The sequence below is a fragment of the Grus americana genome, chromosome 23, assembly GCF_028858705.1.
Source record: "Grus americana isolate bGruAme1 chromosome 23, bGruAme1.mat, whole genome shotgun sequence".
Taxonomy (NCBI): Eukaryota; Metazoa; Chordata; class Aves; order Gruiformes; family Gruidae; genus Grus; species Grus americana.
This window is the reverse complement of record NC_072874.1, coordinates 6,874,951-6,889,088: the sequence shown is the minus strand read 5'-3', so window position 1 is coordinate 6,889,088 and position 14,138 is coordinate 6,874,951. Positions and strand designations below refer to the sequence as shown.

The 14,138-nt window shown below is 44.1% G+C and overlaps 1 protein-coding gene across 8 annotated transcripts in view; it reads right to left on the bottom strand.

The window, feature by feature from the left end:
• Positions 1-14,138, bottom strand: part of HIVEP3 (HIVEP zinc finger 3) — a 326,648-nt gene that overhangs the window by 87,877 nt on the left and 224,633 nt on the right. For 7 of the 8 annotated variants that reach the window (XM_054802485.1, XM_054802484.1, XM_054802483.1 and 4 more), the window contains one exon: positions 10,909-11,003. The gene's annotated coding sequence lies outside the window, so the exon portion shown is untranslated. Of the gene's footprint in view, positions 1-10,908; positions 11,004-11,113; positions 11,135-14,138 lie in introns of those variants that run through there. The other variant, XM_054802490.1, reaches the window with a different exon arrangement.

Here is a 14,138-nt window from a genome sequence, read left to right as displayed (position 1 = left end):
ATTTTAATGCACGCAAGAAATTCTTCAGTCAAAGATGACAACTTGCTACACATCTGAATTTTAGATTAAGTGGCTACTTAAAAAAATACCCAACAAACAAAAACACTTAAAACCATCAACTCAACATCTGTTGGCAAAACAGATCTTGGGGCAGCGTTCATCTCTCCTCCTGACTACGCCTTATCAGTGTGAGAAATAACAAGAGAAGTTTATGAGAGTACCTACACTCCAATTTTTGTCCAGATGCTTTGGTTGGATCTAGTACCACTCATGTTTGGATTCACAATGGGCTCTCCTGGCGTATCACAGAGTTCCAACAATTTTTTGCAAAATACCATCTGCACAGCACTAAACCTCTGATCAGCAGCTCTTTCTTTAATGGGCTACAGAAAACCAGCCACGACTACGTCCACCTTTACATAAAGACCACTTCGATTATTCATAGCAAGCCATTTCTGCTGGGTCCAGGGGCAGACGACTGCCTGTTAAAACCACCCTGTACAGAAGCACCAAGTGTTGTAACAAAACTTCAATCTCTACCTTCTCCTCAATGTGCAAAACAATGTTTGTAGACGAGGCAAGTCTGAAATTGCCTCCAGCCTCTTTAGGAAAGATTAAAAAAATATATATTAAAAAAAAAAATCTATTAAGGGGCCAGCATTCCTGCTTTAAGCCTGAGCATTAGCAGGCAAAAAAAAAAAAAAGGGAATAGCTACAGGCCTTGACAGGAATGGAGCAGACCTTCATTTACTGGTGTAGGTCTGTTTTATGGCTGCTGTCTCTGCAGACACTGGCTTTAGGCAGCAGATACCAGAGGCTGTTTTTTGTCTGCTCGGCAGCTGAACAGGACAGTTATGTCAGTACAAGTATAAAACAGTGGGGGACAGGTTCAAAAAAGGTGATAGATGAGGTTTCTGCGTGCCCCTGAACAGACAGCTCTAGTCACATCTTGTTAGGGAGGGGAACTCGGAGATCCCTCGTTCATGTAACAAACAGCGAGGCCAGGTCTGGAGGAAGAGTTCGTGCCTTTAAATAGACCAGTTGATACAGTCGGAAACACCCAGACGAGGGTTCAGCCACACCAGCCCGGTTGCCGGTCAATAACGCTACAACTTTTGCAAGAGCAAGTCGGTAAGGGAAATAAGCGGTTCTTGCACCGCCGGGCTGGGAAAATGAGGTGCAGCAGGAGAAAAGTCCCCCGTGGCACGGTGTAAAAGGGCAGGTAGTTACTAGATCTTCTACTTCCCTGCCGCTCACCCCTTGCTCAGCAAGTCAGCCTGCAAGATCAGTAATTCTCTTTGCAGGTTTCCTCTCGGTTCCAATCACCGGCTCTGGGTGCGGCGATGTGCCCCGCAGAGGGAGCAGGATGTGGTCCCACACCTCCTGTGCACGTTGACGTACCAGTGTGCAACATACAGCACCCCAGTCACAGCCCAGCACCCTGAGGGCTCAGAAACCCTGCAGAAAAATACAGCACGAAGGTGCCTTAGATTTCCCCCCAACTTCTTCACCACCTCGGTAGCTGGCCACAAGCCACCCAGGAGTTTCGGTCCTCCACTTCCAGGCTGCAGCTAGTGAAGAGCACCTCTATGCATGCCTCCCAGCACGCTTGCTGCATTGCCCATGGCTCCTCCACCGTGCAGGGCTGCAGACCAGAAGGTGGTGCTGCAAGAATGGTGTAGATGCAACCGCCTGACCTGAGCTGGGGTGGAAGGTGCTGAATCATCCTTCGGGCTTCATAAAGCCCCACCGCCTACCGGAGCTGCTCACCCGAAACCAACAGGGTCCAAATCTGAAGGAACCCAAGCATTTAATTGGCCATCTGGGTAGGAGCCCTCTTCTGAGGAACCTGAAATTACAACCTTGGTTTTCTGCTTTGCAAAATTGTCCTCTCTGAGTCTTTTGCATTCATTCATGAACAACAGGATTGCGGGGGAGGAGAGCCATAAATGTGGCCCTGCTCTTGTTGCAGAGAGAGGATGCTTGGGCAGACAAGTAGCCATCTGACCACACACCCAAAATGAGAGAAACACGCGTTTCCCACCCTCACCCCCCTTTTTTTTTCTCCTCTTCTCGTAAAAGTCAGTTTGGAAGATACTGTTCCTTCCCACAGCAAAAGTGGCATTCTTACAACCAAACCTGGAGTTTAAGAGAAGGGTCCCAGAAATAAAAAAAAAGATCATCCAAAAAAAGAGGGAAGTTCTGACCTGGATGCAAAAGTGTTAAATTAAAAATACGTGAACTGCATGATAATTGCACAAGAGCTTGTTTGTTTTCACAGTGAGCTTCTGCACAGCTCACAAACCAAATACTATGATCTGCGGGGGCTCCATGGGCCATTCTGTGATGCCAAGTCCTAGCAGCAATGAACTGGTGTGCAGTTAGTCCAGCATTCGTCTTGGGAATTCCTATTCTTAGCCCTAGACTGAACAGCAAACAACATTCATGCTCACATTTATGGGGCACTACAGATAGAGAATTTCAGGAAAACATGTATACTGTAGTCAAGGCTCTTGATTTTTTGGAATAAGCATTTCCAGGAAGATTAAAAGGTTCATTTTCAAAATGTGATGCCACAATCTCACATGGTCTTCAGAGATCCTCAAATGTTAAGACCAGAAGACAGCATGATAAATGATAGGCCTGACCTCCTGCTGAACACAGGCTGCAGAACCTCTCAGATATTTCTGCATCAAGCTCATTACTTGTCCTTGAACTTCAGTATCACTTATGAAAATAGAAAACAGTCTGGATTTAAAGGCTACAAATGGTGGTAGAGGAAGCAGTTCTCAGTTAAGATGTTCCAGTGATCGATTTCTTCTCTGCTAAGATTCTGTTCCTTTTTTCTAGGCTTACTTTGTCTAGCTTCATTGCCCAAACCTTGCATCTATAAAATTAAATACCAGATTTTTTTTTTTTGTTATTGTTTTTGCTCTTCCAGGAGAAATACCCTATCACAAGCCAAGAACAGATCTTTGTGGGCCCTTCCTAAAACCAGCCATATATGTTGTAATTCCCCACCTACAATTACTACTTGAGATTTATTTGGGGCAAGAGAAACATATTTTAAATTTTAGACCTTACGCAAACCAAAACATAGAGAATTCTTGGAAACATGCTTCTTTTCAATCAGCCTTCTGTACATCTTACACAAACTTTCTAGCTGCAACTGGTTTTGCGGTCTGCAGAGACTGACTGTGACACTGTGGAATGGATTTTGATGAGCAGCAATGGTCAGGAGCCAGAAACCATCATAATTTTCTCTGGTCATTGAGACCCTACAGTACTGAAGGTCAAAGGGGAAAAAAAAAAAAAAGAGATACTTCTATTCTTTGCAAACTAGTTGACATTCCGGTACCCCCATCTGGTTATCCGTCAACAGCAAAATTCATATTATTTTTTTTTAGCATCAAGATTTTTAAAATGTTGTTATTAAATATTGAAAACAAGAAAAAAGAATATTTTTTTTCTTAGAAACTACAGGGCTTAATAATCAGAGAGCGCACAGTACCCAAGACTCAAAGTTCAACACAACGCAACCATCAGCTCCATCAGCTCCTGCAGTTTCCCTATTAGCGTCCCAGCGCATGGCTTGAGGACTGGGTACACGGGCTGTTGTTTTTAAAACTATGTTCCAGTTACTTAAAGCAATAATAAATCTGCAGGGCTATTATAGTAATTTAAAAAGTAAACCTAACAGGGAAGCAAATTTGGTAGCTGTTCCATCTGGCTGGCAGATTGAACGGAGCTGAGCTGTGCTCACTATTTTAGGAGGGACTCGGAGCAAGGTCAGCCATTAAGACCAGCTCCAGAGCCGCTTCCCCCAGCAGCATGGAGGAACTGGTTTACTAGAAGACACTGTATAAATATTTTGCTGAGCTGCAAAAGGAGGAAGCTTCCCCAGCCCCGGGCTGACATGTGTCATGATGGGTTCCCAGGCACAATGCTCAATGAATGCTATTATACAAAAGGGTGTTTATTTCACATTGCAAAGCGGTTGCCAGAACACACAATCACGCGTCTTACCCGACAGCCCTGCAGGCTGCCACGGAGAAACTCCTCTCCGAAAGAGAATGAGGCGATTATGTTGGGATTAACTCTTTGGCGGCGGCGGCGGGACTTCCCCCGGTCCCTGCACTGGTTCACCCCCTGACCCAGCAGCACGGGAGGCACAAACGTTACCATTGACACCCCCCTACATCCCAGTGAGCTAATTAAAAGTCTTAATTTCAGCGCAGACAGGTGAGATCAGGGCTCTTTGCACATCTTCACTGGTTCATTACCTCACCTGCTCACTGGGTTTGATGCTCTGCAGATGATCTTGTTCCCTCCACCACGAGGCAACACAAAGAACAAACTTATCTGAAAGGGCTGCTCTGAAGTGATGGGCAGATCTAATCAACAGTTGAAGGGTTTTTATTTCCCTGGGGTATTTCATTTTCACTCTGATTGTCATTTTCTTAATGAAGACAAATGACGGAAACACGAGGTTAAAAACCCTCTGTCCTTGCAAGTAAAAAAAAAAATACGCCTCTGCTCGGCCTCAGCAAAGGTCCTGCCTTGCACACTTTCGCCTTGATAACAATTCTGATTTTCTTTAACTGTTTTTGCACTGGGGTGACTGCTGTCTTTGAGGGAGCCATTCCTGAAATGCACGGTAAATAAGGTCAGAATTAGGCCTAACTTGACCCTCTGCTTCTATCCTTACTGCCAATTCAAAACTTCACGAATTTATTGAGCAGCATGTTTTATCCCAGGATCCAAGTCCAACACCAGCAAATCCTAGACAGCCTCACAAAAATAGAAATGCATGATTCCTGTATTACAGCTGAAACACAGGATGCTGGAGAAGTGTTGCATGACAAGCCAGTGTCAGAGCTGAGCCCAGACGTCCCTATTTTGCCTCCTTTCATCATGATAAGCTTCTCTTTTTCCATTCTAAAGAATCACAGTGTAAGCAAATAATGATATTTTCCTTCCACTTCCCATGCAGCAATCTTTCCCTTGAATTGTGTAGTGGAGCCTCATCACGTCTTCCAGGAGGGCAAAAGGATCACTATCTATTTCACTGCAACGTGCTGCAGGTTAATGCCACCATAGAAAGCTCTAGGAAGCAAGAGGTCTGGAGGGTGCTGTCAAGCTCTGAACAGCATAGTCATATGAGAAGGAGGTGGAAGGTTACAGACTAGCACCCAATCCTCTGACACCAAGAGGGCTTTGACCTCAGAGGATCAGACCATGGATTTATGTACATCACCATATATCCTTTAATTTATGGGATCTGCTTTCCTGTTGTGTAGCAATGAGACGTGCACATCTCCATATGGCCAGGACTTTTTGGCCATCTGTGGTACACAAGGATACCAGTAAAGCCATTACTTGAAGTAATAACTCTCCTCTGTGTCTTCCCATGAAGTGTTAACTTTCTATAATACATTTGTGCCACAGCAGAGTCAGGAGGAGGAGAAGAGTCACATTTGCAACTTCTGTGGGACAGGCTCTTCTCTTGCGCACACCAAGTTTGGTACCATGTCACCCTGAAACACGACTGGGCATCTCAGGTGCAAAAAGGCCTTCTTCAACTTGTGTTTCCCTTTGCCGAGGTGCACCAGCAAGAGGACAGGGGACAAGTACAAGCTGGCTTCTAGCAGGGAGCCTGGAGAGAAGTCTCATTAGCATTGGATGCATTGCTGGCAGCATGAGAACAATTTTTCTGGGTGGAGTAATGGCAACCTTACACCTTCCATGATGCCAGATCAGCAGTGTGTGTGTGCACGTGAACACCCTAAAGGAAGCAGCACTTCTTCTTTTGTCCCCCAAAGCTTAGGTTCACGGTCGCAAATGCATGGCCATTGGGTTACCTACTGCCTATGAGAGCTGTTGACATGGACCATGGCCTGACACAGCTATGCCTACTGCTGCTCTACTCCAAATCTGCAGGAAGAGCAAACGATGGCATTGCCTTCATCATGGCAACTACTTGTTCAGTATTGCTTCCCAAAGCTGGTAGACTGGAGGTCCTATGAGGAAAGGCTGAGAGAGGTGGGGTTGTTCAGCCGGGAGAAAAGTCTCCATGGAGACCTTATGGTGGCCTTTCAATACTTAAAGGAGGCTTATAAGAAAGATGGAGACAAACTTTGTAGTAGGGCCTGTTGTGATAGGACAAAAGGGTAATGGTTTCAAACTAAAAGAGGGTAGATTTAGGCTAGATATAAAGAAGAAATTTTTTACAATGAGGGGGGTGAAACACTGGGACAGGTTGCCCAGAGATACCCCATCCCTGGAAACATTCAAGGTCAGGCTGGATGGGGCTCTGAGCAACCTGATCTGGTTGAAGATGCCCCTGCTCATTGCAGGGGGGTTGGACCTTGAAAGGTCCCTTCCAACCCAAATTATTCTATGATCACAGTTCTCAAGGTATTTGGCCTTTCAAAGACACTTGACTTCAAGACAACATCCTTGAGATCCTGCCATTCTCACAGACACACAAGAACCACAGTTACTGACAGTCATTTGAATAGTCTACTCAGGTGACTGGAGCCGCCTTCAATTCTTTTGGTCCTTTCTCCTTACTTCACACCCGTCCCTAAATCATCTCTAAGTGTGCACTAACCCCAGGAGATGACACATCTTAGCGTTGGACAAGAGGCCAAAAGTTTTTGTTGTGAACTGCTCACATAGTTGACTGGGAAAGGGGAGGCCATGAAGTAGCTCAGCAGAGATGACTTCTTGTTCTTAACATTAAAAACAATGAATCTGTTTCACGTGCTGAGAGTTACAGCAAGGAAGCTGTTCCCCCCAAGATGTTGGGATATTTGGTGACAGTGTGGGAAGGCAGAGTCGTCTCCTGCTCTCTAGATACTTCTCCAATGCCTGCCTCCACCTCACACAATATCTCCGGCTCTTGTACTTCTTCCCTGTAGCTCTGAGCACATCCAACAAATTTTAAATATCCACCCTCTGTCCCCAAGGAACCATTTCTTTCCTCATTTCTTCCCTTAGCCATTATTTCTCATTCAATGTGACAATGCCATCAACTCTCCAAAGCACTATGGAACACTGTCCACATACAGAATGTGTGGTATTATTTACCAGACACCTCCAGGAGAAAGAGCTTGTCCAGTGTTTAATGCAATGCTTCAGCCTTAGGGGAAAAGCCAGTGACCGTAGACCTAATCGGAAAAGTCCTTGTGGCCACGTAGACCTTCATGTACTATCGGTAACTCTCCTACATTGTTTCACCCCAGGATAAAACTAGTAAAGCTCATCTTCTTTCTATCAATCATCTTAAGAAAACAGCCCCATTTAAAATATAAAACATTGCTGTCACAACACCAACTTTTGCGGGAATTTATTTTTAGAAGCAGCTTAAAATAGAGTGTGTGTTATCTTGTTAAAAAAAATCACCTCTCTATTTTGGTAAAGGATGACATAAGAGCAGTGATACACATTCCTGTGCGAAGAGGCACTTCACACCCTGCACCAGGATTTCTGCACACCACCAAGCTGAGAGAAAACACTGAAAAAAAAGGAGGGTAGGAAGTCCAAAATTGGTCTTAACACCTTGCTGCCAATGTAATAAAGTGCAAATGGTTAGAGAGAGGAATGTAAAGGGATGAGACAAAGAAGATTTTGGAAACAACAATGTGTTTCCCACTAAAAAGTGAAAAGAAAAAACTGCACATAACTTCGGGGAAGGGATTTGTTTTCTGACAGCCAACCCTGGGTCTGAGGAAGACTCAAATGCAATGTGGACTCTTCATTTGAAATGCCATTGCTGCTGTGAAACTAGGTGCTCGGTGCAAAGACTTGAGGACATATCCTGATCTGGCACCTCCAGTACACCCTTCTGCACCAGTAAAGTCATGGAACAGGAAAGGAAAAGAGCCCTTGGCAGCAACATGCATCCCTGCAGATGTGCACTCTGGCACCAACACTGTGGGGTGTCCTTTCCCTAAAATAGGCTCCAGTTGTCTCCTGACACAAGGACTTGAGAGGGCATCACATGCTCAGGTGTCCACTAAAAGCCATTGCAGATAATAAAATCTCTGCCAAGAGCCAATACTTCTCCACAGGCCACACTGTCCGCTCTGCACCTCCTTGTGCTCTTTGCCTTTTCGTGAAAGCATGTGGGAAAATTCATCAGTGAAGACACTGCTGAATCCTAGCAAGATCAAACCCGAAGGAAACACCTCAAAACTGCCACAGGTTCATGGCACGGTGAAACCAAGTAAGAAAAGAAAGGCTGAATTAAACCAAGAGGGACATCAGTGCTCACATGAGATCTGAAAGTGATGAGGTTCGAGACACTGCAGGGAAACCTCTGTCAGTGCCCGCGGCTGCTGCTTGTGGCCCCGCGACATCAAACCTTCCCATCTAACTGATGAAGATGTAGAGTAATGGTTATAGCGTCCACATCGCTATTGTCACACTGAAAATCTTCTGGTCTTTCAGACCTGTAAAGCTCAAAGCCATCTTAGTATTTTGATTGAAGCTTTCCAAGGAAACTCACTTTTGAGTGGTGAATAGATATGAAATGAGAATAGAGGGATGGAAAATTACCTCATTTGGCAGATAGAGTTCTGCAACCTTCGCTATACATGGATACATATGGGCAAGCACATATGCAATGCCATACAGTTTTGTTTTGTGAAAAATCTGAACAGCTTTTCAGAAATGGAAAACAGTAAGAGAAAGAAGCAGTAAAAAAAGTGATGGGAAAAGTCAGTGGCATATGCAAGTGAGAAAAGATATGGCTTTTGGTGAGACAGACAAGTGGAAAATTACAGAAGGATTGTTCCAGAAGGAAAAAGCCATATGTAGGATGGGGCAAGGATGCTATGCAGATGGGGGTCCATAAGAGATCAGGAGCAGAACTAGTCTGCTGCCGGAGGGGAGATTTGATACTATTCTCAAACAAGAAGCTGCAAGAAGAGCAGAAACATGTTTGAAGACATTAGCACAAGGGTAGCTGGGCCACCTACGGACGGGCAATATGGAAAAGGTGACAGGAGAGCGATTTAGTGACAACAAAAGATGTAAGAGGAGATGGAGAACTAATGGATGGTTCTAAATGCTGGATGTAATATAATTCTGCCTAAAAGCCCAACCAGCCAGAGATTGCACCAAGTGGAACAAGTCAAAAATATTACTAAAACTCATGAAGGTTTTCAACAAAATTCTTTAGACATGTTTTTATTTCACATAAGTAAAAGCCAGACAGATAAATTAATCCTAATTAATCTGATTAGGATTATTGCAGGAGTAAGAATCATTTACTAGTACCATAAGCCTTTTTCCCCCTCTCTCCAAAAATAATTCCCTTTGTGTGCCTGCTTTTAACACCTCCAGAACTAGATAGCACATCCAAATATTATTCCATTATGGTCAGCAGAGATTTCATCCACTCAGTGAAATGCAATGAATAAATACAACATCATTCACACTACGTACTCTCTACAGTGATATTTAAGGCTTTTTCCTCCAGAGTAAATCAGTTTTATGTAGTTAGAGTCCTTGAATTTATCAAAATGCAAGTCTTTGTTCACAGAACTTCATTTCTTCTCAAATTCTTGTAACTTTAGGAAAGACATACAGGTCACAGAGGAGGGGACTAGAAATCAGCGTTTCTCATCCAGGCTCACTCCATGAGCCTAACTCAATACTGGCCTCCCCGCCTCAGCTTCCCTCTTTGCAACACGGGAGCGGTATTTCTGGCCCTATGACACAGGTGCTGGAAATCCTAATTCACCATCACAATTCTGAAGTCTGAGGTGAAAAGCAAGTAGAAATTATTGTTCCTGTTTAAGCTTAAATTTCCAGAAACAGATACCACAGAGGAGATGAGGTTTGATATCAAGAGCTATTCTGACAAACATATATACATTTAGATGCAGCTGACAACAAAACCCAGCTTTATACAGCTAACAACAAAACCCAGCTTTATGCTTGTCCCGAGAGAGAAACAAGAAACTAGTTCTCCTCTGAGTTCATTTGCAACCGATTACCTTTGGGGTCCATCCACCGTTTTTGTTTTCATTTCTTATTTGTTAAACACCGACAGTTACAGGGACATAAACAGTGGCTGTCCACTATATTTTTGGTCTCCACGGGCAACATCTGGCTCTGCACCTTTGCGTTATAAATATAAGCTTGGTCTATAAAGCTTCATTTATCAGACCACACAGAAATTCATAAATCCTGGGATACTACACCCTTCGCCATCTCCACCAAAATGAACCTACGTGATAGTCCACTGATACAGAAAAGCAGTGTTTGAGCCAGAGGGCAAAAATCCAAGCAAAGGACATAGACCATCTACTTGGACACACACCCCCATCAGATCCGACACATCCTCACCATCGCCCACAACTGCCACCTCCATTCGTGAGTCATGGAACAGAGTGTGTTTGCTTTCCTTCCCGCTGGGTCTCAGCCCCAAACATTCCTTAATAAACAAGTATTTGCTGAGCAAAAGGGCAGTGACGAGGTGCAAACAGAATGTGGGTTTTCCATTGAGAACGAAGGAAAAAAGAAAACTGTAACAAATACATAGGAAAAAGTCGACTTGCTGATTTTCCAAGAAAGCATATCTGCTACTCTTTCGAACTCCTGGCCCTGCACATAACTGGTCTTGTTCAGGCACCGGTATGGCAAATAAACTTATTTCTCATTACAGAAGTAAAAGGGGATGATGAAATCTCTTGCTTTGGGATACAAATCTCATCATCCCAGGGAGTTGCGCTGCCTTTTGTACCTTTTGCAAGGCGAATGCAGCATTGCAGGATGCTGCCACAGTGCACGCTGCCAAAGGGAAGTACTTATCGAGTGGGTATGCAAGGTGTCCTAGCTCTAGCACAATTCACTGTTTTTATAATTGATTTGAATGATGGAACATAGTATGCTTACTAAGATTGCTGCCGATACCAGGCTGGGACGGGCTGCAAGTACTTCAGAGGCCAGGATTAGGATTCAAAATGATCTTGATAAATTGTAGAAATGGTCTGGAAAAAAAAAGAGAAAAAGAAAAAGACAATTCAGGAATGATGGGTGAACAGTGCTAAGACAGGAATAATCAATGACATGGTCACAAGGGAAATAAATACCAACTCACAAGGGGGTTTTTTGGAAGAGGATCTCAGGATTACCATGGATAACAAACTGAACAGGAGCGGAACACTGTCATGTTGCTGTAATAAAATCCAACATAGAATCACAGACTGGTTTGGGCTGGAAGGGACCTTTAAAGGCCATCTAGTCCAACCCCCCGGCCATGGGCAGGGACATCTTCAACTAGATCAGATTGCTCAGAGCCCCGTCCAGCCTGACCTTGAACGTTTCCAGGGATGGGGCATCTACCACTTCTCTGGGCAACCTGTGCCAGTGTCTCACCACACTCATCGTAAAAAATGTCTTCCTTATATCATAACAGTGCCATACACAAGGGGAACTTTTGGTTTATGTGGTACCACTGAAGTCCTAATATTGAACACTGCATTTCAATAAAATTATAGAGGAAGTCCCAATGCAGACAACAAGAATGATCAGAGATTGAGAAAGCATGGATTGGAAGAAAAGTGAAAAGATAACATTAATCTGGACTAAAGAGTAAAGACCACAGGGAGGCATCATAATGGTCCTCAAACACATAAAGAGGGTCACAACAGAAAGGAATAAACCATCTTCTTGGCTTGTCAAGAGTAGCACAAGATGTCATAGATTTAAATTGCACCAAGGAACACAGGTTAGACACTAGGAAAAGTTTCCTCACTAAAGGAAGAAAAGCACTGAGACAGAAATTCAAGGACAGTTGTTATCTCTCCAACACTTGGATCAGAAAAGTTAATGCACCGTCCATCAGAAAAGAGCTTGAAGAAGCTGGGTCTACCTTGAAGTATTAATTTTCTTTTCTTCAAGGGTAAAAAAACCCTTAGGAAGCAACCCAGTGACTGACCAGCTGAACCTACAAAACCCAACTGTTATTAATTAACTACATAATGACAGTTGAGGCCATGGCCCCATCCACCATGTGATCCACACAGGCAGCCTGTCTTCCCCAACTGCTGTCTATCTATGCAGACCAGGTAGGGGAAGGAAGTATTATAATGTCAGTGTTGTGAAGAAAGAGAGACTTGAAGAGACCAAGTCACGTGCCAGTGTCATACAGAAGATCTGCCACATTAAAAGAAGAGCCCTGTCCGGTGGCATAATCTCAAAATGACCCTTCTACTTAGGGAAATATTAAAGTCTATTCAATAGAGGTCTCACTCAAATATTTGCAAATTACTTGCTTGTAATAGGATATGAAAATACATAATGGGATATGAAAATAGTTTTATTTTTTAACAAATCCGCCTTCCCACATGGCATGCAAAATATTTGTTTGCAGGTGAAAGACTGCAACATAAATGCTCAGAGCACTAATTTCTCATTAGAAGTAACCTGCACAGAATAACGATGGGGCTGGAGGGCAGGAGTTTGACAGCTGATGAGTGAAAGCAAATATTTTTAGGCATTTTCATGGAGTGCAAAAATAGATTTATAATAAGCCGCTCTCCCAATCTTGCAGGTTGCTGACAGCTGCAACACAGGCTGCAACAGGGCACCTCACCTGGGCTGGCAAAGGGTCTCACAGCTTCCTTCAAGTGGCTGGGGGACAGTTTGGTCCTGGCTCACCACCAAGCCACAAAATTGTCCCTCTGCACACCCAGTGAACAGGCAGTCTCTGGTTGTGCAGACATCTTCACCGACGATTTCAAGAAACCAAAAGGGGCTCACGGCAGCCACCGCTACTCCCCAGCACCATCAAGCCCTCGCTGCCACCTGGCTGTAGATAAGCCAGGAAAATCCAGTGCCAGAACAGGCATCACAGATGCTTTTAACAGCAGTGAAATTTCATTTTATATAGGAAAGTTTAAAATAATAATAAAAATAATAAAGAGAGCATTTCAGAAGTACAGGGTGATGCTAGCCAGTGCAAAACTGCCCTGGCTTTAGCAGAGTATTACTGTCGCGTCACTCCTCTATCGCCAAGGCTTCTCCAGGGCATCTCTAATGACAAAGAGCAGCTGAAATGCCAATGGGAATAAATGCTGGCCTTGCCGCCTTGCTGATGCATAAACATCTAAACAGATTTCCTTTTGCACCATCTTTAACAAGCTGAAGCTCCAGTCTTTACTCCAATTTAGTTCAGGAGCGTCCTATGAAACAGCAGGCAGACTTCTACTGGTAAGCTACATCAAACTTAACTGGGAGGCATCTGCCCCATCGGGGTTTTGAACAAAGAATATCAGATTAAAAGGAGAAAGGGGGGAAAAAAGGGGGAAAAAAAGGCAGCAGTCCAGGCACTTGAGATAAAGTAGCTGTTATCACCCTCTCTAACAAGGCTGCATGCTTTCTATCTCCAGGCAATAACTCTGTGAAAGCAGTTTGAACACAAGTTAAAAATTCATATCCTAGCCAAGCTGTCCTCACTAAGCCAGAGGAGGTTCAGAGCTCCTGTGACCTTTCACAACACATTTCTGGAAGACAGTGGCACTACCAGATACCCCGGGCAGCTCACCGCTCCGGCCACCCCCTTGGCAGGTGCCTTCAGACAGGGGAGGGCCTTGGTGCTTGCCCTTTCTTGTTGAATAAAAGCTTGTGAAACCATTTAGATGAAAGAAATCGCTATTTCGGGTTGAAAACAACTTTGTAAATCACCTAACTAGTCTAGCATGGAGATGTCTGGCAAGTCTCCTTTGCAGTGACTCTGAACAGGGCGATAGCATACCGTTTAGCTCTGCTTCCTGACGAAGACCTGGGTTTCTGCAGTGCTGCTGGCAGGATTTCATCCCTTCTCCCCCCACCAGTGCTGCGTCCCAAGCAGACTTGCAGGACAAGATGCAGCCAATTAAATGAGCAACTGAAAGCATCCAGGGTCTTGATTCAGCAGCTGAGAACATGTACTAGCAAAGTTGTGGTTCTCAGGAGGTAACACAGCACTGAGGAACTAAATTTCTGTAGTAGCTATTCACCCACTAAGAAGTAAAGGAAAAAAAAAAAAATTCCACCATTTATGTGCTATTTCACCCTGCTGACAGGAAAGAGCTGGAAAGGGCCATTGCTTCTGAGCTTAATTACATCCAATGCTTCTAAGG